Source organism: Stegostoma tigrinum, chromosome 42 (genome assembly GCF_030684315.1).
Source record: "Stegostoma tigrinum isolate sSteTig4 chromosome 42, sSteTig4.hap1, whole genome shotgun sequence".
NCBI lineage: Eukaryota > Metazoa > Chordata > Chondrichthyes > Orectolobiformes > Stegostomatidae > Stegostoma > Stegostoma tigrinum.
The window spans coordinates 15671706-15698888 of record NC_081395.1 but is presented as its reverse complement, the minus strand read 5'-3'; the positions used below and the strand labels follow the sequence as shown (position 1 = coordinate 15698888).

The window sequence follows — 27183 nt, the reverse complement described above, 5'->3', positions numbered from 1 at the left end:
TAAACAGTGAGAAAATTCATAAAGCAGAAGTACAAAGGGATCTGGGAGTGTTGGTCCAGGGTTCTCTAAAGGTTAACTTGCAGGTAGAGTCCCTGATTAAGAAAGCAAATGTAATGTTGTTGTTTATCTCAAGAGGGTTGGAATATAAAAGCAGTGATGTGCTTCTGAGACTTTATAAAGCTCTAGTTAGGCCCCATTTAGAATACTGTGTCCAATTTTGGGCCCCACACCTCAGGAAGGACATACTAGCGCTGGAGCATATCCAGTGGAGATTCACAGGAATGATCCCTGGAATGGTAGGTTTAATGTACGATGAATGGCTGAGGATCCTGGGATTGTATTCATTAGAGTTTAGAACGTTGAGGGGAGATCTAACAGAAACGTACAAGATAATGTATGGCTAAGAAAGGGTGGACGCTGGGAAGTTATTTCTGTTAGGTGGGGAGACTAGGACCCGTGGGCACAGCCTTAGAATTAGAGGGGTTAATTTAAAACAGAAATGAGACATTTCTTCAGCCAGAGAGTGGTGGGCCTGTGGAATTCATTGCCGTGGAGTGCAGTGGAAGCCGGGACGTTAAATGTCTTCAAGGCAGAGATCGATAAATTCTTGATCTCACAAGGAATCAAGGGCTATGGAGAGAGTGCAGGGAAGTGGAGTTGAAATGCCCATCAGCCATGATTAAATGGTGGAATGTTTGCGATGGGCCGAATGGCCTTACTTCTGCTCCTATGTCTTATGGTCTTATGGTATGGAATCCTCCATTACCAACATCATGGGTGTTACCACCAATCAGAAACTCAATGCAATTGTCATGTAAATACAGTGGTAACAGGAGTAGATCAGAGGTTAGGAATTCTGCTGCGAGTAACTCACTTTCTGACTCCTCAAAGCCTGTCCATCATCTCCAAAGCATGAGTCTGGAGTGTGAGAGAATACTCCCCACTTCCATAGGATGATGGCAGCTTCAACAACACTCAAGAAGCTTGAAACCATCCAGGACAAAGCATCCCTGCTTAATTGGCACCATATCTATCGGCATTCACTCACTCCACCACAGTCAGTCAGTTGCAGCAGTGTGTACCATTTACAAGATGCACTGTAGAAATTCACCAATTAGTGCCTTGAATTGGTACCTTCCAAACTCACAACCACTTCCATCATGCAGGACAAAAGCAGCAGATCCTTGGGAACACCACCAAATGAAAGAACCCCTCCAAGCAACTCGATACCCTGACTTGGAAATATATCGCTGTTCCTTTACTGTCACTGGATCAAAATCCTGGAATTCTCTCCACGTGGTCATTAGGGGTCTACCTACAGCACATGAGTTGGCGCTGTTCATGAAAACAGCCCACCACCACATTCTCAAGGGCAATTAGGGATAGGAAATAAATGCTGGAACAGCCAGCAATGTCTACATGGTCTGAATGAATTTTTTAAAAAATAAATATCACGTTTTGATGTATTGGCAAACACATATATATTTTAAGATGGATTACATCAGAACTGAGAAAGGTGGACTATTAAGGTCATCAAGATAATTTTAGGAATGCCATTTTCACTGTATGCATTCTGATGTCTGTATGATGCAATCCCAGCATGTGAGGTCATAGTTACTGGCACCTTTCCTGTCAGGAGTACACCTGAATCAATTAGGTGTTGGTACAGCTCAGAATGAAAGGATAAATCATCAGTTCAAGCAGATCTGTCAAAACATAATCAGTTACAAACATCTGTGACTCTGTCTTAGAGGGATAATCAAATTCAGCAACAGATTCTCAAGACCTTGTTGTGGGGAAAGGATGAATCAATACAAAAATAATATTGGTTCTCAGAATATGAAATGTTACCTTATTGAGGATTTGAATGTCATCATAATGCCACTCTGCAGTTTTCATGATGACACCTTTTCTTGTTGGATCAGATCAATTGATAACAGAAAATAAAAACACGTTTTACATGAATTCATACAGGGATTAACTAAATCAACCTCCTTTATGCTTAGAATGAAGTGGAGAGATCCATCTTGACAACAATGATTTCCTTAAAGAACCAGTCTGTTTCATTCCAGTTAGTTACTCAAACTCCATAATAACCATATTCGCCCAGCAAAATACAGCAGATGTTGCAAATCTGAAACAAACACAGGAATGTTGGAGAAACTCATTGGGTCTGACAGCATCTGTTGAGAGAGAAACAGAGTTAACTTTGAGTCCAATATTATTCTTCTTCAGACAGGTGTCAGATATTTGTGCTGACTTTTAAGAAGTATAATTTCACCAAGATATGATCTCTCAGTAGCACCTTCCTTGCACGAAGATCTGAACCTATATTGGTGAATATGCTAACACGAGAATTCAGCCATGCTATTCCAATCAAAGGTTTGCCTGCACCAGCAAAGTGACGGGAGGAGTACACAAAGGGCAAAAGTTGTTGCTGTTGGAGATCAATCATCTCAGCTCCAGGACATTAATGCAGGAGCCCCTTATGGCATGGTCTGAGGTTCAACCATCTTCAGCTGCTTCATCAGAGACCTTCCTTCATAAGGTCAGAAGGGCACATTCACTGATGGTTGCACGATGTTCAGCAGCGTTTGCAACTCCTCAGAGTCTGAAATGCCTGTGCCCATGCATAGAAAGACATGGATAATATCCAGGCTTAGGCTGATAAGTTGCAAGTAGCATTTGCATCACACAAGTGTTAGGCAATGACAATCTCCAGAAAAAGAGAGTCCCTGATATTCAATGCCATTGCCAATATGGAATCCCCCCGTATCTGCATCCTGAGGGTTACTATTAATGAGAAATGGAACTGGATTAGCCACATGAATACTGAGGCTAAGAGAGCAGGTTAAAGGCTGGGTATTCTGTGGTGAAATCACTGATGTCAGTGCAGCATTTAAAAGGCACAAGTCAGGTGTGTGATGGAATACTCTCCACTTATGTGGATGGGTGCAGCTCCAACAACACTCAAGAAGATCAACATCAACCAGAGAACAGGATCCTAGTTGATTAGTACTCCATCACTAAAATTAACTTCCAACACCGCTGATGCATGGTGGCATCAGAGTGTACTATCTATGAGATGCTCTTCACCAGGTGAAGACTCCTTTGACAACACTTTACAATTCTAGAAGGACACAGGCAACAGATACATGGGAATGCTATCACCTGCCACAGGGTTAGGGATTGGGATAGGGTTAGGGTTGGTGTTGTTGTTGGTGTTAGGGTTAACATTAGAGTTAGGGTTAGTGTTAGGGCCCGGGATTGGGTTTGAGTTTGAGTTATGGCTAGTGTTAATGCTAGGGTTAAGGTTAGGTATAGGGTCAGATTTAGAGGTAGAGTTTGACTTAGGTTTTGGGTCAGGTTTAGGACCAGGGTTTGCATTTGGATTAAGGTTAGGATTAGGGTAAAAATTAGGGTCAGGATTTGGATTTGAGCAAGGATTAGGGTCAGGGTACTGTTTGGGTTTGGATTAGGGTTAGGTTCAGCCACACCCCATCCTGCGATACGGCTAGGGATAAGGTGAGGGTTAGTCACATACCGTGTTGCTTTAGTGTTAGGGTTCATTTGAGGGTTAGCCATATATCATCTTGCAATAGGATTAGGGTTAGGGTTAGCGTAAGCTGCAAAACACCCTGTGATAAGGTTAAGGTTAGGGTTAGGTTTAGCTACACACCATCCATCGATAGGTTTAGGGTTAAGGTTAGGGTTAAACACATATCATCCTGTGATAGGGTTAAATTGAGGGTTGGGCAAACACCATTCTGTGATAGGGTTAGGGTTAAGGTTCTGGTTAGGGTTACAGTCAGCTGACAAAGATGGCAACACACCACCCGCATCCAAGGGATCATTGATAATTAATAATAAATACTGAGTTCACCCTGCCCAATAAAAGAAATGTAGAGAAAATTCAAATCATTTGGCTTGTTGAAATTATTCACTGCCTACTGGCTGCATTAATATGATCACTAGAGCAGCATGTAATATTATCAGTGACAAATAGCTCAAAAGACACATTTGAACAACTACTGTCACTTACCAGGAGCACCAATGATGTCAATGATCACCTAATATATCTTAGCAATGCTAATAAAATGTCTCATGCATTTTCTGAGTGAAATGATCAAATCCTTTGTGTTGCAAGCAGTAATTAGCATTAAACTCCAAGGAGACAGATTACCAGTAGCACTAAATTATATTCTGTCGGCTCCCAGTATGTGTTATTGAGGTTGCAACATTGTTCCATGCAAACTGGAAAAATATAAACGTATTATGACATTAAACACGTACTTGTCATAGAATGTACTCCCTTTGATATTGAATTGGAAAACACAAAAGACAGAAAAATTCTGATTGCATTGGAAAAAAATTAACACATTGAACATAAATGTCTCTCTTGAAGTAATGAATAATGGTGTGCATTTTAACTTTGTTAATGTACAGTGGTCTCAAGATTCTTAAATTGCATGTCCATTAAAAAAAGAAACAAAATAACAAAGCAGTTAGGGCCTGACTGTAAGTTTCAGGTAAGGTCCTAAGTGCTTCATTATTTCAAGTTGTTTTAGTCTCCTTTGCAATACATTTCAAAAAGGATCACTTTAAACCCAGAATGTGATTCTTGTTACATAAGGGGTTGCACGATATAATGATATATATAATTTAGTTATAGCAAAACAGATAAAAATACAAAACATATTCAAACAGAGTCAGTATGGATTCAAGAAGGGAAAATCATGTTTGACAAATTTATTACATTTCTTTGAGGAACCACTCACACTGACCCACAAACACTGACCCTCTCACATTGGCACTCTCACACTGACACTCTCACACAGACTCACACACACTATTATGCGTCAGTGTCTCTATTGAAATAACTCCACTGAGGGCAGTATCCTATGTCCAAGTCACACTTCATTTACATGTGGAGAGTACTTGACACTGGTCTGACTTCCCTAGAGCCAGCTCTTAGAGTGAACAGAAACTCTGATGCTCCTGTTTATGTCTGTTAGCCAGGTTAACAGCCCTAGCCAGGGAACTCATATTCTGTGAGGTCCACTACACTAGGCTGATGTTGTTACAATCACTTTGGTTCTGTTGAAGATAGTATCCTCAGAAACTGCTTCAGTGATATCCCAGGACAGAGGGCTCTGGCCTTCAACAACTACATGCATCTTCTGTTATGTTCCTAAAAGACATTAAGGTGGACAAGTCCCCAGGTCCGGATGGGATCTATCCCAGGTTACGGAGGGAAGCGAGAGAGGAAATAGCCGGGGCCCTAACAGATATCTTTGCAGTGTCCTTAGACACAGGTGAGGTCCCAGAGGACTGGAGACTTGCTAATGTTGTCCCCGAATTGAAAAAGGGCAGCAAGGATAATCCAGGTAATTATCGACCAGTGAGCCTGACGTCAGTGGTAGGGAAGCTACTGGAGAAGATACTGAGGGATAGGATCTATTTCCATTTGGAAGAAAATGGGCTTTCAGTGATAGGCAACATGGTTTTGTACAGGGAAGGTCATGTCTTACCAACTTAATAGAATTCTTTGAGGACGTGACAAAGTTAATTGATGAGGGAAAGGCTGTAGATGTCATAGACATGGACTTCAGTAAGGCATTTGATAAGGTTCCCCATGGCAGACTGATGGAGAAAGTGAAATCACATGGGGTCTAGGGTGTGCTAGCTAGATGGATAAAAAACTGGCTAGACAACAGGAGACAGAGAGTAGTAGTGGAAGCGGGTTTCTCAAATTGGAGACCTGTCACCAGTGGTGTTCCACAGGGATCTGTGCTGGGACCACTGTTGTTTGTGATATATGTAAATGATCTGGAGGAAGGTGTAGGTGGTCTGATCAGCAAGTTTGCAGATGACACTAAGATTGGTGGAGTAGCTGATAGTGAAGGGGACTGTCAGAAATTACAGCAGAATATAGATAGACTGGAGAGTTGGGCAGATAAATGGCAGATGGAGTTCAATCTGGGCAAATGCGAGGTGATGCATTTTGGAAGATCAAATTCAAGGGCGAACCATACAGTAAATGGAAAAGTCCTAGGGAAAATTGATGAACAGAGAGATCTGGATGTTCAGGTCCATTGTTCCCTGAAGGTGACAACGCAGGTCAATAGGGTGGTCAAGAAGGCATATGGCATGCTTTCCTTCATTGGGCGGGGTATTGAGTACAAGACTTGGCAGGTCATGTTGCAGTTGTATAGGACTTTGGTTCGGCCACATTTGGAGTACTGTGTACAGTTCTGGTCGCCACATTACCAAAAGGATGTGGATGCTTTGGAGGGGGTGCAGAGGAGGTTCACCAGGATGTCACCTGGTATGGAGGGTGCTAGCTATGAAGAGAGGTTGAGTAGATTAGGATTATTTGCATTAGAAAGACAGATTGAGGGGGGGACCTGATTGAAGTCTACAAAATCATGAGGGGTATAGACAGGGTGGATAGCAAAAAGCTTTTTCCCAGAGTGGGGGACTCAATTACGAGGGGTCATGAGTTCAAAGTGAGAGGAGGAAAGTTTAAGGGAGATATGCTGGAAAGTTCTCTACACAGAGGATGGTGGGTGCCTGGAACGTGTTGCCAGCGGAGGTGGTAGATGCAGACACGTTAGCGTCTTTTAAGATATATTTGGACAGGTACATGGATGGGCAGGGAGCAAATGGACACAGACTGTTAGAAAATAGAAGACAGGTTAGACAGAGGATCTTGATCGGCACATGCTTGGAGGGCTGAAGGGCCTGTTCCTGTGCTGTAGGTTTCTTTGTTTCTTTATTATTCCAACCAGTGGACAGTTTCTCCCAGTTGTCTTTTGTTTTGCAGGAATCCTTTCAGAAAGTCAGAGCAGTAATATCTTTGGTTCAAAAGTACTGGGTCTTGGTGAGACCACACACAGTAGAGAGTAATGCAGTTTTGGTCTGCTTGTCTGAGGAAGGATGTTTTTCCTATGGGGATGGTGCAATGAGGGCTTCCTGTCTGATTCCTGAAATGGAAGGCATGTGTCTGTTGGGATGAGATTACAATCACACAACGTTAGAAGTCTACAGTGCCGAGAAAGGTCATTGGACCCATTGAGCCTTTGACAGTCAAACAGAAGCACTGTCGGGTACTGCATCACTTACTCTCATAGAAAAACTTCTTCAATCTTATGATATTTTATGCCACCCTTGCAGACAGTGGATTCCAGATTCCCATCCCATCTGCTTCATTTTATTTTCTCACAACCCCTCCAAAGTTCTCCCTCATCTTCAAACTATGCACCTTGGCCACCAATCTCTCCATCAAGGTGAAACATTTGCCTTGTATACTCTGACTACGCCCCCTCATGATTTTACACATCCCATTCACATCTCTTTCCAGTCTCCTCTGGTCTGCTTCTAGAATGAACTCGCTGCTCTCAAAATCCATACCTCGGCTAATTATCCCATATGCTCCTTTATCACTTAATGTAATTGACCCAATATCGTAAGTGACTGGTATCCCCAGTCCATATGTTTCATTCCATGTACTCACGCACAGACTTCACAGATGTATACAAGTAGGTCATCCATGCGGGCTTGCTCACAGGCTGGACTCATATCCCTTTGTGACTAGATTCTTGTACACTCTAACACCAGAGTGCCAGGCTCCTTTCCAGATCTTTGTCTGCAGTGACAGACTTCTTTGTGTCTCTACCATGACAGATTTGAGAAGCTGACTGACCTGTTCCTATGTAACAAACTCAAGCAGCTGAAAGACCTGCTCATGTCCATCTGTAATAGTCTCAAGAGGCTGAATGATCTCCTCCTGTTCCTTTGTGACAGGCTCAAAAGATTGAAAGACATCCTCCTAACCCTGTGGAACAGTCTCAAGAGGTTGAAAGGCCTCATTCTATTCCTGTGCAACAGGTTTGAGAGGCATAATGATCTCCTTCTATTCATCTGTAACAGACCCAAGAGGCTGAATGGCCTTTTCCTGTCCCTCTGTATACGACTCGAGGCATTAAAAGACACAGCCAGCCATGGATGTTGAGCAGCCATTAAGTTGTCTGTAATGGAGGTCCCTCCCTTCTCAGTTACAGAAATGCAAACAACTCTCTCTGTAAGAACATGTTGTAGCACAGCTGCAGTAACATTTCTCTATGTTTCAAATGATTTCCTTTGCAAAATGTGTCAAATTTCCAGCTTTCCACCTCTCCACATGATATCAGGCTCGAGTGGACTGAATGGCCTCATCTCATCCCTCTGTAATTGCTTCCTCCTGTTCCTGAGCAGCAGTCTCAATGTTCTGAATGATGACTCAATGTTATTCATGGATTTGTTAACAGGGCACTTAAAAACTAGGAGCAACATTACACAAAGCCAATGAGCAATAAATATTGTTGTCCTGGTTCATAGCTTCTATAAATTTTTCCACCAGTCATTTTATGCAGCTTGTTTGTTGTTTTATCCCTGTCTGTTTTATAAACAGGATAGATCATATACAAGAGATAATGGGAACTGCAGATGCTGGAGATTCCAAGATAATAAAATGTGAGGCTGGATGAACACAGCAGGCCAAGCAGCATCTCAGGAGCACAAAAGCTGACGTTTCGGGCCTAGACCCTTCATCAGAGAGCTCTCTGATGAAGGGTCTAGGCCCGAAACGTCAGCTTTTGTGCTCCTGAGATGCTGCTTGGCCTGCTGTGTTCATCCAGCCTCACATTTTATTATCTTAGATCATATACAACCTTGCTGCATTCTGGCATTACTCCCAAGTATAAGGAAGAAAGATTTAAAAAGTTGAAAGATTCATGGTCGATCTCTCCGCAACCCTTATACGTTTCATCCAGACTAGGTAAATGTCTCCTTTTATAGTGATATGAAAAGTGATGTGAGGAAGGTATTAGCTTCGGTCCGGTGAGTGTAATTAACATCAGTCTCTATGGATTCTAATTATGCCAGTGGAGGGTTTCTGCCTTTTAATGATAAATGGGCTTTGTTCAATGTATTATCTCAGAGAATGAGTGAGAACATCAACTACAGCACTAACAGGAATCAGTAGCTCCAACGAGGGGATGGAGAGATCTGAATCTGAGAGCAATAGACTGGAATGTTCCAACAATAGAGAGGATTTTATCATAGAATGTTTGGTTTCTTTCTGCACGAATGGTTGACATTATCAATACAGATCATATTTGCACTTGGCATAATTCAATATTTTTAATATTCTATTCTGGCTATTGTTGGCACCCCTGGTAAGTCTCACTGTACCATATGACTGTATTACAGATTATTTTATTTCAGTCATTCCACTCTCCTTGCTGCTATTATTGCTCTTGCTGAGACTCTGAATCCACATATTCACTCGAGAAACCGTTACTAACTGCATCAGTGAACTTGTTCATCAACTCTCCCATTTTGCTTTTGGCCATGACCCTCATCGGTCTCTATGTTGATTTGAGATAATGGGAACTGCAGATGCTGGAGAATCCGAGATTACAAAGTGTGGAGCTGGATGAACACAGCAGGCCAAGCAGCATCCTAGGACCACAAAAGCTGACATTTTGGGTCTAGACCCTTCATCAGAAAAGGGGGATGGGGAGAGGGTTCTGCAATAAATAGGGAGAGAGGGGGAAGCGGATTGAAGATGAATAAAGGAGAAGATAGATGGAGAGGAGACAGACAAGTTAAAGGGGTGGGGATGGAGCCTGTGGAGGTGAGTGTAGACGGAGAGGTAGAGAGGGGATAGGTAAATCGAGGGAGGATGGACAGGTCAAGGGGGTGGGATGATGTTGGTAGGTAGGAAATGGAGGTGTGGCTTGAGGTGGGGGGAGGGGATAGGTGAGAGGAAGAACAAGTTAGGGAGGCGGGGACAAACTGGGTCAGAAGAAGAAGGGTCCCGACCTGAAACGTCAAGCTTTCCTGCTCCTCTGATGCTGCTTGGCCTGCTGTGTTCATTCAGCTTCACACCGTGTTATCTCAGATTCTCCAGCATTGGCAGTTCCTACCAGCTCATTCTCAGCCTGATTCCTGACAGAATACCCCAATCATTCCTAATTTTAACTACTAACATCTCCAACATTGTCTCAACCCATCTGCTGTTTGAACCTTGAACCATGAAATACAGTCCTAAAGATGCCAATAATCAGCTCCTAACACTCTCAGCTTCAAACTTGCAAAAACAAATCTTACTCCATAGCTGGTATCCAAACCTGCATCAAAATCCTGTCTATCCATCATTCCTGTGAACACTTTTGGGTGAAGTTGTTGACTTTCTCACCAAGCTGGCTTGTTTTCATTCAGGTGTTTCGTCACCATGCTAAGTAACATCATCAGTGAGGCCTCCGATGAAGCATTGTTGTTCTACTCTGCTTGGAATTTATACTGTTTGGTTTTTAATGGCGAGTGGTGTCATTTCTGATTTTGATCTGTGTGAGTTTGCATATGAGGCCCAATTCTATACTTTTGTTGATTGCATTATGGGTTGGGAACCATGCCTCTAGAAATTCCCCTGCGTGTCTATGTTTGACTTGGGCAACAGTAATTATAGTATCAGAGATAATGGGAACTGCAGATGCTGGAGATTCCAAGACAATAAAATGTGAGGCTGGATGAACACAGCAGGCCAAGCAGCATCTCAGGAGCACAAAAGCTGATGTTTCGGGCCTAGACCCTTCATCAGAGGGTCTAGGCCCGAAACGTCAGCTTTTGTGCTCCTGAGATGCTGCTTGGCCTGCTGTGTTCATCCAGCCTCACATTTTATTATCTACAGTAATTATGTTGTCCCAGTTAAACGATAATAGCCCCAGCCAAGCATAGACACACATGGAAATTCCTAGAGGCATGGTTCTCAACCCATAATGCAATCAACAAACGTATAGAATTGGACCCCATGTACAAACCCATACAGATCAAAATCAGTAAGGACAGTACTCACAGAGCCGTGATGTCTCGCTGCAACTGTACAAAACGCCAGTGCGGCCTCACTTGGAATATTGCGTGCAGTTCTGGTCGCCCCATTACAGGAAGGATGTGTAAGCATTGGAAAAGGTGCAGAGGAGATTTACCAGGACGGTCTGGAGCGAAGGCCTTATGAAGAAAGGCTGAGGGACTTGGGTCCGTTCTCATTGGAGAGAAGAAGGCTAAGAGGGGATTTAATAGACGTACAAGATGATCAGTGGATTAGATAGGGTGGACAGTGAGAGTCTTTTTCCAAGGATGATGATGTCAGCTTGTACAAGGGGGCATAGCTGTAAATTGAGGGATGATAGATTTAAGACAGATGTCAGAGGCAGGTTCTTTACTCAGAGAGGGGTAAGGGCGTGGAACACCCTGCCTGCCAATGTAGTGGACTCAGCCACATTAGGGGCATTTAAACAGTCCTTAGATAAGCTTATGGATGATGATGGGAAAGTGTAGGGGGATGGGCTTAGATTAGTTCACAGGCTGGAGCAACATTGAGGGCCGAAGGGCCTGTTCTGCGCTGTATTGTTCTATGTTCTATGTAATATTCTTATTCTTGTGATTTGAAGCCTTTAAGGTCTCACTCCTCCAGTTATTCCCACTCCCCTGTCTTCTTCCCATATTTCCACAACATCTTCTCAGTTAATTAATTGTCTGTTCCAATATATCATGTGAATCTTTCTGTCCCTCTGTATCTTTCCCTTGCTTTGGATTTTGACTCCCTAGTGTATCAAGTGCTGGCATTATGAAGCGCAGGAACAATGAAATGCTGTTGTTTACTTGCCCATGTGTCCCATGGGGTGCACCATGATGGACAGGGTGTTTTAGAAGCTTTGATGTGTGTCTTTGAAACTTGGTCTGTGCCTGTCCACTGAATGCCTGTGTTTGTCCCTCTGAGCTGATTCATGTGAACTGTAACAAAAGGAAACTTTATTCTAAAGAGGCAGGCATCTAAAATGCAGTTCGGGGCTGTCTGGCTGACTCTTGCTCACGAGAAGTTAGTGGAGGTGCTGGGGATGGTTTACTGCAGATTGTGCTATGAGCTGTCTCTGACATTCAGGGAGACCTGAGGATTTGGTCACTAAACTCTGGATGGACCATGGGGAATGTAGTCACGCCATCTAGGTCTTCAATATGAATAACAAATGGAGCAGAGGCTGCAGAGCTGGGAAGTTCTGAAAACACAGGTGAGCGTGCATGGGGAAAGGGATCTGCCCTATCCAATCTGGGATTTCTAAGAACTGCACTTAACCCAGGAGCAGAGTGTGAGGTGACCTGATTGAACAAGGAGCTGGTCACAAAGCAATGTGACCTCCTTCAACACGACCTGCAGCGTCACACCAGGGTGACAACAGTGCTGCCAGTGGCTGTTAAGCTCACAGTTTCATTCAGCTTGCGTGAGCCAGAAATTTCCAGGAGTAGGTGATGTATCCATCGTCTCCCAGTATGTCAAAATCAATGTCACCATTCGGTAGTGGAGGGCATGTATGGTGGACAGGGTGAATACTGTGGTTTCCTTGTTTCCCCAGTATAGTGGCACTCATGATGATGTATGCGTTTCAACAGGTTCCTCTTATCAATATGGAGAGGTGGAAGAACAGAAGAAATTCTCATTCCATTAATATTGGAATGTGGCCATGTGCATTACATCATAGTGGTGAATAACCACTGTCCTGGCAGCAGCCACAGGCTCTTCATTCAGAAGCAGTCAGCCATTCCCATTGTCTTGGGCTCCACATAGAAATAAAGGATGGCCTCTCATATAAAAACCACCCTCTTGACACATGGCTCAAAACACCCTCCCTCCACAACACACCACTGCCAACCAAACACATCGAGGGTCTAGGCCCGAAACATAAGCTTTTGTGCTCCTGAGATGCTGCTTGGCCTGCTGTGTTCATCCAGCTTCACACTTTGTTACATCAAAACATCGCGTGTGTACTGAGAGCAATGGAGCCACTGGAATCATCAGGGAGCAGAACATCAAGGAGATGTTGCAACACTTCCAATATCTGAATGGGTCAAAGTAAACATTCCAGTACACATTGTACTGCTAAGTCCCATAATCTCCCTCAATTTAAATAACACTCTGCCTTTCATTCTTTATGAAAAAAAACAGATTATATGTAATATTATATTCCACTTACCAAACTATTATCCATTGATTTTACCTGTCTATATCCATTTTCTGACTCTGCACCTTCTCTTGATAATTTAATTTCCTGATTATCTTAGTTCCATTGTCAAACATAGTTACAATACATCTGTTCCACCCATCCAAATAGTATTCGATAGTTGATAACCCAGCACTGGCCACTGTTTGACTCCACTGGTTATGATCTGTCAAACTGACGAAGACATTTTTTTATCCTTTATTCATTCACGGGTTGAGAACATTACTGGCTAGGCCAGCGTTTATTGTCCAGAGAGCAGTTATGAGTCAACCATATTCCGGTAGGCCTGGAGTCACATATAGGTAAGGATAGCAGTTTCCTTCCCTAAAGGACATTAGTGAACCAGATGGGTTTTTCACGACAATCAGCAATGGATTTACGGTCATCATTAGACTCTTAATTCCAGATATTTTATTGAACTGAAATTCCACCAGCTGCCATGGCAGGATTTGAACTTAAGTCCCCAGAACATTATCTGAGTCTCTGGATTAACAATCTAGTGATAAGACCATTAGGCCATTGCCCCTCCAATTTGACCTGAATGTCTGCTTCCTATTTGAAACTGTTTCTCCCCTTATTCCTGAGTAGCATATCCAATGGGCTCAATGTCACATAAAGACATAAAAATGAGAAGCATCAGTAGGCAATTCAGACCCCCGAGCCTGCTCCACCATTTAATACAATCATAACTGATGTCATTTCGGCCTCAGTTTTACTTTCCTGCCCCCTGTCCATAAAGCTTCATTTACTCAATGTCCCAGCATCTACTGCATGTTGGGGTAGTGAATTCCACAGATTCACAACCCTTTGAGAGAAGTAATTTCTTTTTCCCCCATTTTAAATTTTCTCTGTCTGATTCTAAAAATATCTGCTGTTTTTCTAGATTGCTCCACATGAGGAAATATCCACTACATATGTACATTGTGAATCACCTTTATCATCTTACAGACCTCAATGAGATCTCCTCTCAACCTTCTAAAGTCCAGACACTATAGGGCTGAATTGCTCAATCTGTCTTCATAAGACAAACTCCTCATCTCTGAAATCCATCTAGTGAACCTCTTTTGAACTGCTTCCAATGCAATTGCATCCATCCTCAAGTCAGGACACCAAAACTCTCAAACCACAAACCAATTCTCCAGTTTCAGTCTGACTAATGCCTTGCATAGTTGCAGCAACATTTCCCTACTTCTATACTCTAAAGAATTAAATACCTTGAGCACACTTGCCTTCCTCATTACCTGCTGTCTCTGCATATGGGTATTTTTGTGATATGCACAAGGACACTCAGGTCTCTCTGCATCTAAGCATGCTGAAGTTTCTCTCCATTCAAATAATATGTTGCCTTTCTATTTCTCTGGCCAAAATAGATGACCTCATACTTATCCATGTTAAACTTCATCCGCCAAATGTTGTCCCATTCATTGAACTTGTCCATATAAATTTGTAAATTTCTCACATCTTCACGGCAAACTACTTTTCACCTATTTTAGTGTCATCTGAAAATTTGGCATCGCATTTTCAATCCCCTCATCCAAATAATATGATAGACTTAAAATAGTTGGGGCCTGAGGACAAAACTCTCTGGCTCCCTAAACATTGCCAACCAGGAAACGACATATCCATTCCATCTCTCTGCATTTTGTTGGCTCACTAATCTTCTATTCAAGCTAATAAATTACACATTTTGTGTAGCACCTTATCCAATGCCTCTGAAAGTCCAGATGTATTATATATCTCCAAGTGCCACGTCATCCACCTAGCTTGTCTCATCTTTAAAACAGAACTCCAGCAAATAATTCAAACATGATTGATTCTTAAAAAAAAACCACACTTACTCTGATGGATTCTGGTTTGACTGTGCAAATCTCCTGTTGGAGCTGCCCATATCTGAGAGCCATAAAATGATAGACCAACTGATTAAAACAGGATTAAAAGCCTGCTCCAGCATTTAGACATAGAATTAAAAGCCTGTGGAACAATTATACCTTTCAGAAGGGGTCATTCTGAGTCAAAAGGGAACAAAGCATGAACAACAGCTGGAAGCAGTGTTGGTAGAGACAGTCTTGTTAAGAAATGCCCAGAGATAGACAGGCTGAAGATTTGTAACAAACACAGATGGACAAGTGGGACTGCGGCTTGTAGAAATCTGAAGGATCAAACAAGTTCATTAAACTGCGACACATGATTGATTACAACCTCATTATGAAAGGATGTTGTCCCATTAGGTGAAAAGAATCAGTCAGAATAAGGAGAATAAATCTCAGTCCATTACACAATCAACATAACTCATCATGCATCTGTGAAAACAGCAGCTAAAGGTATTTTGCAGTAATTAGATTTTTTATATATCTTCGTGATATTTGAACATAAATTCGAGTTAAAGAATCTTTAGATAATCACAGAGGTAGAGTCCAACATCGTTATGATACAAGCATACAACAAGATACATTGATAACTAAAACACATTGGCGGAAAAGATTCATACATAGATATGAAAGTTAGTTAGTCTTGCCTGGCTTTTCCTGTAAGAAACAAATTGCTTGCAAATCATTAGCTAAAGAGTGCTAGCAGTAGAGGTATTTATAAATTTTTATGTATAACTAACTTTATAATAGAAATTAATATTATGAATCTTGTAGCAGTTGGTTAGAAACGGCTGTTTTTATATAACTAGGACACTGGGAAAATATAAAAGGAGTAACAAAATTTGATAGAGATAGAAAAGGAATACAATGGGCAACAGAATTCAAGCAGTCCTTAGAGATCAGCAAGTCTGGGACATGTTCGAAGGAGTACAGCTGGTAAGTTTGGAATGTGAATAGGATGCACAGAAAGATTCCAAGGCCTGGAGATTACAATGTCTGTTAAACATCATGAGATCATGGAAACCAAGGGCTGTACACAGGATTGTCCATCACTGATTAGGTGTTTCACGGGATTAGACCTTTGGAATAAGAGGAAGGGTGCAGTGACCATATTGAATGTGATTATTTTAAGATAAAATATATAAAAATATTGCATTTCACTATAAAAACCAGAACATCATTGATCTCACTTCTGATCTGAGCTAAAGATTAAGAGACTCTTTGAGAATATGAGTGGGGCAGCACAGTGGCTCAGTGGTTAGAACTGCTGCCTCACAGCACCAGGGACCTGGGTTCAATTCCACCCTTGGGCAACTGTCTGTGTGGAGTCTGCACATTCTCCCCATGTCTGCATGGGTTTCCTCCGGGTACTTCGGTTTCCTCCCACAGTCCAAAGATGTGCAAGTTTGGTGAATTGGCAATGCTAAATTGCCCGTAATGTTTAGGGATGTGTAGATGACATGGGTTTGCAGGGGGATGGGTCTGAGTGGGGTGGTCTGTGGGTCAGCATGGACTTGTTGGGCTGAAGGGCCTGTTTCCACACTATAAGGATTCTATGAAAAAGACAACAAAGTGTGAAGCTGGACGAACACAGCAGCCAAGCAGTTGGCCTGCTGTGTTCATCCAGCTTCACACTTTGTTATCTTGGATTCCCCAGCATCTGCAGTTCCCATTATCTATAAAGAAGACAACTGGGTTCTACTGTCAGGGCAAGATTCAGGGGGATTGTTTGGTATCCTCCCTGTGTGAACTGGTGATTGCTTGAATAAAGACTGCTGCCTGCCTCCTGAGTCTTTGTCCCTGGTCAGGGTTTGGGGAAGGCTTCACTCCTACAGATTGGTGAGCTAGCCAGGAGAATCTGCTTGAAGCTGGCATACCTTGAGCCATGACTTGGGTGAGTATGTTTATTTGCCACCCTTTAAGGTAAATGTGGCTCTTCATGTGTGAGAGCTTCTATAAGTCTCGGCACAAAAAAACTTTTTTAATTGGAGCAAGCAGGAGGAGACAGAATTACAGGTGTGGTAACAAAGGCCTGCGCCAATGGGTAAGTGCAGGAGAGACAAAGGATTGTCTCAACAAAAACGCAGGGGGAATAGGGGTGCCAGCACTAGGTCAGCACACAAGGAATGTGTACTCGCTAGGTCTGACAGAGAAGCACCAGTAGAGACAACAGACTGCTTAACCCATAGGCCTGTGATAACTGATAAGCACAGGAGAGACAAAGGATTGTGTCAAAACAAAGGCCTGTGTTAACAGGTAAGTTCAGGAGAGACAAAGGATTGTCTCAAAACCAAAAAAAAATGCCAGAAGAATGTCAGAAAAGGACCAGGAAAATCCTGGGGGGTCCAGACCAGTCTATTCTGCAGACTGTGTTCAAGAAAATAAAGCCTCAATTAAGGACATGAAAAGGCACAGAAAAGGTGAATAATCCTTGTGGCTCTGTTTGAGCAGAATGCTGAAAAGGGTCTGAAACAAGCTAAAATAGCTGCAGTGTTCATAAGTGAGAAAGAGAGAAAGGAAGACTGGCTGTCTATGCCAGTTCACTGACACTTGTAGAAATGTCAATTCTTTGCTCTCTGATGAAGGGTCTAGGCCCGAAACGTCAGCTTTTGTGCTCCTGAGATGCTGCTTGGCCTGCTGTGTTCATCCAGCCTCACATTTTATTACCATCAATTCTTTGTGGCCTGGTTTGAATGCACCATTGTTTGTCGGTTGCTAAATGTCATGTGCAATTTATATGTTAACAAGGTGTAGAGCTGGATGAATACAGCAGGCCAAGCAGCATCAGAGGAGCAGGAAAGCTGACTTTTCGGGCCTAGACCCTTCATCAGAAAGGGTGTTTTATTGTGTGTTTTTGTTCCCTGGAACTTGAGATCTGGTGATGCTTTGAAGATATGGAACACTTCTCTAATTTGCATGTCATCCTTGTGCAGGAGCCATGCTAATCTTCAAAGATAGCTTGCATTTTGGGAATCTACGGTGATTTAAAAGTGTGGTTCAAAAAGCTTGGTAAAAATTTATCTTTTTGCATTGGCTCCATGATGTGTTTGGACTGAGGAAAGAATCTTGAGTAAATTTTAATTCCAGTAATTAGCATGTTTGGAATTTTACTTTCAGTCCAGAAAAAAACTTCCAAATACTGTGTTAACACAAGTGAATCTTTAATTCCGGATGGTAAGATTTACTCATTGTAAATGGGCTTTGATGTGAAAGTATGCAAGTAATAGGAAACTTGGAATTTTGGAAACACAATTCTCTTTGAACAAATTTCTGATGGTATGCTCTGAACTCTGAAAAAGCTGATAGACAATTAGAAAGGGCAAATCTAATAGAGGAAGTGGGCTTTATCTTAAAGTATAACACACATTACCTTGCAGGAGCAGGAGAGACGGATGGTGTAATAATATGCAAGAGTTTACACCCCACTCCCTTTTTGAGTCCATAATAGATCAATACTAAATAGTGCTTTCTGCTTGACAAGGAGAGGATGGAGGTTATTTATTTTTCAGGATTGGAAAAGTACTGTGGAGACAGTAAAAGTAATAGGTACTAGGAATTCCAATGTATAAAAATTGTTCGTGACTTTGAGGGAATAAAGCAGAACTTTGCATTTTGACAAATTTACATAGAGATATCGGTATCTAGAATGACTTATCAAGTAAGTTAAACAAGGGACATCTCAGAGAAAGAACAAAGTGTGTTTTGTCTGAATCAAACAGAAGTGTTTGACTTCTATTTGAAAATGTTATAAGGTTATGCTCCATGGGCTGCAAAACTCCAGATCTCTGGAGTTAGATCAGTGGTATAGTTAAATTGCAAAATTGGATGATTATGAAGTAATTAAGGATGGAGAGTACTGACAAAAGAAAAACAAAATAAGGAATATGTCTCAAACATATACACTTTCTTGACATTGGGATTTGTGGCTTGGAAAAGCACAAAAACATAGTTTAAATGAAGAGACACTGATGCATCATCCATTGAGAAGCTGACCTTTAAAACAATGAAAGTAGTATTAGTGAAATGGGGCAGGAAACATAATCTGAAGATAAAACCCAATGACCATTAGAGCTGTATGGTTTCATACCATAAAACTGCAGCTAAAGTAGGGTTTTGCATGTGGAAGTAGTGTCACTCTATGACACAATCATTCACAAAAATGACAAATTAAAGAAGCATATTGAAGAAGACAGATACAGATGAAGAAAGCTGGAGAAATTTTGATTCCAGTATGATGTTATTTTACTGCTACTGGGAAGAGTAATCTGTGGATTGGGAATGGGAAGATTAAAAAGTAAAAAAAGACGCACAGAGCTTAAGGAACCTGAATCTGGGATATATTCAATTTTAGAGCACATTATGTAAATAGATTAACAGAAAAGATAATGTAGATGATACTCTGGTCGCCTCAGTCAGGTGGCATTATCAGAAATGAAAAAAAGTTACTTTTAAGGGGATAAGACATGTCTTAGAACTATTTAAGCAGTGGAGGCGAAGTCTCTGGATACTTTCAAGAAAGAGATAGGTGGAGCTCTTAAAGATAGTGGAATCAAGGGTTATGGGGATAAGGCAGGAACAGGATACTGGTTGTGGATGATCAGCCATGATCATAACGTATGGTGGTGCTGGCCCGAAGGGCCGAATGGCCTACTCCTGCACCTAGTGTCTATTTTTTATTGTCTATTGTGACAACACTCGTGTGCTTGAGACATCCTATGTGCTACCTGGGCACTAATTACATCCTCCCTCTTAGTCCGGCTATTGGAATCTGGCAAATTGAGAGGTGAAACAATCAGCAAGCCAAATGGGAAGCCTCACTGTTGCCAGGAGATAAGCACATTGATGTGGTTAAAGGTCATGGAGAGAACCCACAATCTATGTGAATCAGGAAGGAGAGATACTTGATTGTATCCCTCTTATAGAACAGGAAGAGGAGAAACAGAGTCAAATTAAGGAAGAGCTATCAGAGGCACCAGATGTGGAATGCACCAGATAATGATGGAGTATGGAAGTATTTTGATGGTGAGACCCAGTCAGGGTGGGCCATGATTAAATTAAAAGGGGAGCTTTTAGCAAGAGAGAGAAAAGAAGGATGTCACTCCAACCAGGTAGCTGAACAAAAAACACTTACTGCTGCCCTGCAGTTAGGGAGAGGACAAAGGGTTAACCTGTGCACAGGCAGCAGACGTGCCTTCGGTGTATTCCACAAATATATGAAGGCATGGGCATGTCAAAGTTATGTTGCCTCGCGTGGCAGTGTAATTCAGCAAGAGACCCTAGTCAAGGACCTAGTGGCTGCAGCAATTGAGCTGAAAGAAGCAGTAGTAATAAAAATTAAAACACACAGGTAGACTTAGACACCACAACAGAATAACTACACAGACAGTGCAGCAAAAACAATGTTAGAAAGGAGGTGATAATGATATCAGCTGTGAGAGAGAATGAGGCGTCAAAGATGATGAATGGAACTTTTTAAGCTTACAAGCAGAAGCAAGCTCCGAAGAAAAAGCATCAGAGATAATGGGAACTACAGATGCTGGAGAATCCAAGATAGCAAAGTGCGAAGCTGGATGAACACAGCAGGCCAAGCAGCATCTCAGGAGCACAAAAGCTGATGTTTCAGGCCTAGACCCAGCCAAAACTGGGTCTAGGCCCAAAACGTCAGCTTTTGTGCTCCTGAGATGCTGCTTGGCCTGCTGTGTTCATCCAGCTTCACACTTTGTTATGTCAAAAGAAAAAGCATTTTGCTTTAATCCATTTTGCTGCCTGAGAAGCAAATCGTATTTGGAGGAAGGAAGGTAAAATCATCGCCCCCGTGTACTGCCAACAGTCCAGCAAATCCCAGACTTGTCCCTTGCTGTTAGTCAGTTCTGCTCTCCCTGTGATTAGGCCTTGGGGGAATGTCATTGTTCAAACCCTCATTAGCTAAAAGAGTGTTAGTCCAGTGACCCTCAAGGGAGTTACCCTCTGGGCCATCAGAATGGCTGGTAGGGATGGGATCCATTTCACTCCTGCTCCTGCCATTGCCGTGGTCAGAGCATTTTTCAGCGTTCTGTTCATTCTGTCTAACATACCCGAGCTCTTTGATGGGAGGGGATATGATACTTTTGTGTTATTCACAAGAATTTACATGTTATCTTCAGGCACTGTGCATGTGAATTGTGTCTCTTGTTCTGAGCCTAGTTGTCGGGGAACCACCCCCATCTGGGTATTATTTCAGCAGCCAATACTTTTGCCACAGAAGTTGCAGTACAATCCGTTGTGGAGAAAGCTTCTATCCTTCTGGTAAACTGATCGACTATGACCAGACAGAATTTCTTATTCTGAGTTTGTGGGAGTGGTCTGATGAAGGCCATTTGGATGTGTTCCCATGGTCCCTGTGGATGGGCCTAATGGCTCTTTTTGATTTTAATTCCCTGTCCTGGCTCTGTACACATGCAGTGCATGTCTGGAAAAATTTAACTCTTCCCATTGCTTTCCACCACCAGCAATTAGATATCAATTGTATCATTTTATCCCTCCCTATGTGTGCTAGTCTATGGTAAATATTGCATTTTCCAAAATTGAATAAAATGATAACACATTTATGAAAGGAAAATCATAATTGAAAATTTTTTTGGGATTATTGAAGATGTTTTTGTGGACATAAATAATGGAAAACCAGTGAATGTGGTATAGTGGAATACTAGATCATAGAATCCCTACAGTGTGGAAACAGGCCCTTTGGCCCAACAAGTCCACACTGACCCTTGGAGCATCCCACCCTGACCCATTTCCTGTATAACCCACCTAATCTGTACTCACATCCTGAACACTACAGGCAATTTAGCATGGCCAATCCACCTAACCGGCACATCTTTGGGCTGTGGGAGGAAACCGGAGCACCTGGAGGAAACCCACGCAGATAATGTACAAACTCCACATAGACAGTCACCCAAGGGTGGAATCAAACCTGGTTCTCTGGTGCTGTGAGGCTGCGGTGCTAACCGCTGACCCACCGTGCCGCCCTAACTAGGTGGATACTCAGGTGGGTTTTTTTAAAGAACACACACAGTGAGTTGGTAAACAAAATTAAAGTGCAAGATATTGGGGGGAACACGTGCAAATGAAAGGTAAAATTTAGGTTTAACTTCAGTTAAGGGAATCACTATATAGAAGTAAATATGTCCTGCAGACGTTGCATGGAGCGTTGGTGAGACTATACCTGGATTACTGTGTACAGTTTTGGCATCTGAATCTAAGAAATAATGTAGTGATCACAGAGGAAGTGTAATGGACATTCTCTAGATTAATCCCTTAGATGGCAAGGTTGCCTGATGAGGAAACTCAGCCTGTGTTCTTGAGAATTTCAAGAATTGAGAGTGATCGCAGTGAAACTTAGAAAATTCGTACAGAGAGGATTGACTAATGCAGTAGCAAGCAGGCAAGATGAAGAATCCCAATATATTCTACAAGAACGTCAAGCAGAACAGAATAACCAGAGAACAATTCAGGGCCATTAGAAACCATGGGAACAATCTGCGAGTGAAGCTGGAGAACACTGTTAGATCATTACATGAGAGCTTCATTTCTGTATTACTTGAGATAAGAATGTGAGTACAGAATTCGAGAAGATGGTGTGTGAAGCTCTTGAGCAGAGTGATATAAGATGCAAGCAGGGATTGATGGTTTTGGCAGGTAACATTGCACAAATCTTCAGATCTGGATGTGTTGTATCTCAGGCTGGTATTGGAGACAAGGGTGGAATGGCCTTGACCCAAATTTTTGAATAGATTCTAGCCACAAGTATGGTGCCAGAGGACTGTAGATCAGCTAATGTGGTTCCAATTTATAGGAGCGATGGTGGAGAAAGGTCCGGGAAATAATGACCAGTGAGTATCAAATCAGTTTCAGAGATCGTAGGAACTGCAGATGCTGAAGAATCTGCGATAACAAGGTGTAGAGCTGGATGAACACAGCAGGCCAAGCAGCATCAGGGGAGCAGGAAGTCTGCAGAGATAGTAGGAACTGTAGAAGAAGGGTCTAGGCATGCAACGTCAGACTTCCTGCTCCTCTGATGCTGCTTGGCCTGCTGTGTTCATCCAGCTCTACACCTTGTTATCTCAGTATCAAATCAGTGTTTGGGAAGCAATTGGGGAAAATAGGAAAGGAGAAAATTGTTCTCTATTTAGAGAGGCAAAGTTAAATCAGCGATAGTTAGCATCCCTTCGAGAGAAGTCATGCCTAACAGAATTGATCCTCCACTGATCCCTGAAGAAACTGGAAAGGTTAATAGTCGAGTTAAGAAGGCATGGAGGACTGTCGGCATAGTGTTCTTCATTGAAACATAGATTAAAACAGCTGAACAGGGCATTGGTTAGACCAAGATGCCATACTGTGTGTAGTTCTGGGAGCCACATTAGAAGATGAATGCAATTGAGCCATTGAGGGTACAAAGGAGAATTCATCAGTATGTTCCCTGGGATGAAACATATGAACAACAAAGAGAGGCTGGATAAGCTTGGGTTGCTTGCCTTCGAGCAGTGAAGGCTGAGGGGGATGTAACTCAGAAGGTTAAGATTACAAGGGGTATCAATAGGGTGGATAGAAAGTAGCTGTTCCATTTAAGCAAAAGGCCAAGAACAAAGGAGCACATTTTTAAAGTGAAGGGTTTGAGATCTGGAGAGGTTTTGAAGAGTGTTTTTCACCAAGAGGGTGTTGGGGGTCTTGAATGCACTTCCTTAGAGAGCAGTTGTGGCAGGTAACCTCTCACCCATTAAAATACTACTTGGACAATCACTTGAAGTGTCACACATCAGCGTCCCTTGTGGGAATATAGGTCACGATAACAAAGTGTAGAGATGGAGGAATGCTGCAGATCAGGCAGCATCAGAGGTACAGGAAAGCTGATATTTCGGTTCAGGATCCTCACGAAAGCATTAGCTTTCCTGTTCCTCTGATGCTGCCTGGCCTGCTGTGTTCCTCCAGCTCTAACGTTGTTACCTCTGACTGCAGAATCTTGCTATCTCTCCCATATAGATTGTGCTGTATTTCAGACAGTATAGAGTCAATGCACCTGTGATTGTATGGTTATGGAATGTTAAGCGTCAAGCAGTTTTAGATAGGAATTGATGGTTTGTGAAGAGTGTATTGAAAAGGGATACAAGAATGAACTGCAATAGCTTCTAAAATTATGTCAATGTGAAAGGGGTAAGAAAACAAGTGTAGCTTTGTTACAGTCTGAAATCACAGAATGAAGCAGGAAAACAGGGAAATGGCAGAGCTATTAAGAAGGTACTTCCGTTTTCTGTCTTCACGCCAGAAAACAAAAACAAAATCTTCCCAGCTATGCCAGGAAACTTAGGTCTGGTGAGGGGAAAAAAATGGGAATAGAAACAAATTAGTAAATAAACGGTCTTGGAGAAATGATTGGGACTGAAAGTAATGGGAGTAGATAAACCCAACATAGATTTATGAAAGGGGAATCAGATTTGAGGAACCAACTGATAGGTCTATAATGGAGAAGCAATAGTTGCAATGCATTTGGGTTTTTAAAAGATTTTTGACAAAGTTATGAAAGATTTTTGATAAAGTAGGTATAAAACGATGCTTTTGTTTGCTGAGCAAAGGGCTCGTGGGTATCGCAGGGGTCAGTGCTTGGGTCCTCTTTGGACTGTAGCAGGAAACGGGAGTGTGGAATCAAACCCGCGGCCCTGGCACCGTGAGGCAGCAGTGCTAAACACTGAGCCATCATCCTGCCCCAAAGTAAGGCAGTATGTCAACAGGACATTGCTAGGGAGGAAGTGTGGGAGTGGGATCACTGGCTGTTGCGAGCGGAAACAAAGGAGTTTGGGGCCACCATGTGTTTCTAGGGGTACAGTGTGGCTGTGTGACCAATGCCTGCTGCTAAGGGAACAGCTTGCAGGTGAGTTCACAGGCTCATGCAACAGAGTGGGTGCTGGAACACCGACTGCTGAAAAGACAAGAGTGTGTCTGGTGGGTTCAAGGGTGGTGCTCTGGAAAAGTGTGGTGGTGGGCCCATAGCCTGTTTTTAAGGGAAGAGATTGAGCGTGGTGAAGACATCCATGGTTTGCTGAGTAGTTTGGGGGTTGGGCCAGAGGCTGTTGCTCAGGGAGCATAATGGGAATGAGTTGGCAGGCCTTCTCTCGGGAACTCAGTTGTTGCTGGACCACTCACAGTTACTGGGAAGAAATGAGGGAGTAAGCCCACTGACCGTTGGTAGACAACAGAGAGGGAGTGACAAACAGGCCACTGCTAAGGGATCCATGTGTGGGGTGAGGGGAGAAGACGGGTAGAGACCATTGCTAAGGGAACAGAGTATGTGTGGTAACACTGACTGTTGCTGTGGGAAATGAGATGGAGTATGGCAGCAGAGTGTTGATAGAGGAACAATGGGATGGTGGGTCCACAGACCATTGCGAGGGGAATAGCAGGGGTTGGGGCTGTCAGGCATTGCTAGGGGAACAGTGAAGTGGTTGATCTATAGTCCGTTGCTACAGTGTTATTAGTGGCCCATAATTAAGTTGATAAGATGTTGATAAGTTTGTAAGACTTGGACCTTTTTTAGCTAACACAAAACGGTGGAAAGGTTTTCACGGTTCCAGATAGCAGATGTTCACAGCTAGATTTGTAGTCTCCATATAGATATACCGGATAAGATGAGTTTGTCTGTAGGAAGAAACATTAGGGAAGTTAATCAGGCTTCTGTGACCAGGCAGTTCTAAATGTATAAGCATTCTGATAAGGGGCATTTTTGTAAGGCTCCGTTTAGCAACATTCCCAAGTTCGTTATTCGTAAAATGGAAAAGGAAAGGCAAACAATAAATTAGAGCTAAAAGGTTAGTTGCATTCCATGAGCAAATGTTTATAGGCAATAAAGAGGCCAATGCATTATTAGGGAAGATAAAGTAATAAATGGTGTAAACACGACGTCCAAAAAAAATTGACACAGGAGAAAGGTTATGGAATGAGAGGCCATGACTGGGGAAAGATAAATAATTAAAACTTAGGTGCAGATTCAGATGATTCAAACACGAACTTGCAGCCAAAGATCAAGGGAAGGGTGACGAAGACAGATTACCAAATACAGAGTGAAGAGATGGCGATGTTGCCTCGTTGTGGAATCTAAACAAAGTTCATATGTAGCTTGGTAAAGTTGTAAAGTGGTTGAATTTCATCCTCAGTGGAATTTGAATAGATATTTTTATTAAGAAAAGATAATTAGTAAATGGAAATTGTTTAGAGTGGAAACAGTAAAAATTTATTTAAAAATTAGACTTCAGTTTAAAATCTACTTGAAACAAGTAAATAGTAGGGGTCCAAATCTACAGTCACAAGTCAGAAGGACTTTTGTTTGATCTCAGGTTGAAGTTCTCAATTAGTCAGCTGTGTCACAGTAACTTTATATGAGAGTTGATTTAAAGACTTCATAAAAATTAGTAGAAATTAATGTCCTTTCTAATCCACCATACTAAAGTTAGTACAGAATTTGGAGGAGTTTTTAGTGAAAAACAACAATTTAGGCTATTGGTAAATAATGCAGTGTAACTGGCAAATATCTGGGAAGAATAAAACTGACAGAAGTATTATAATATCCCAAAGATAGATGATGGAAGTATCTGTTAGACATCATGAGATTATGGGAGGACACAGGACTGTCAGTAGAGTTGACCTTCATTGATTATGTGTTTAATAGATTGGATGTACAGATTAGGGATGTGGCTAACAATGACATCAATATTGCATGTAATTATTGTAATGTGAATGTTGTATTTCACTGGGGAACTCAGAGCGTCATTGACCTTCTTCTGTGAGATATGGTTAAAATAGAAGTTGCTGGAAAAGCTCAGCAGGTCTGGCAGCACCTGTGAAGAAAAATCAGAATTAACGTTTTTGGTCCACTTCACCTGAAACATTAACTCTGATTTTCTCTCCACAGATGCTGCCAGACCTGCTGAGCTTTTCCCGCAACTTCTGTTTTTGTTTCTGATTTACAGCATCCGCATTTCTTTTGGTTTGTATTTCAGTGATTAAGTGGGCAATGGGCTCCATGTGAAAGCCAGATTCAGGGCAGTCTCTGGCCTCTCTCGTGTATGTGGTATTGGAAATCTGAATAAAAATTGCTTGTGCTAAGGACACAGGACTTAAGACTCCTCTTGATATTTCTCCCTACAACAATTGGCGCTGTGAGCAGGGTGCTACACCAGTCCATCATC

At 42.2% G+C, this 27183-nt stretch overlaps 1 protein-coding gene and 1 non-coding gene across 2 annotated transcripts in view; both read right to left on the bottom strand.

Moving 5' to 3' along the window:
- Nucleotides 1-1594: 1594 nt before the first annotated feature.
- The window catches only part of LOC125449222 (zinc finger protein 239-like), a 97202-nt gene continuing 71613 nt past the window's right edge, over nt 1595-27183 (bottom strand). Inside the window, exon 3 of the mRNA XM_059641456.1 lies at nt 1595-1706. The gene's annotated coding sequence lies outside the window, so the exon portion shown is untranslated. The remainder of the gene's footprint in view (nt 1707-27183) is intronic.
- LOC125449477 (U6 spliceosomal RNA) lies at nt 17857-17962 on the bottom strand. Its single transcript, XR_007246935.1, has one exon. It is a non-coding gene; the product is annotated as a U6 spliceosomal RNA (small nuclear RNA).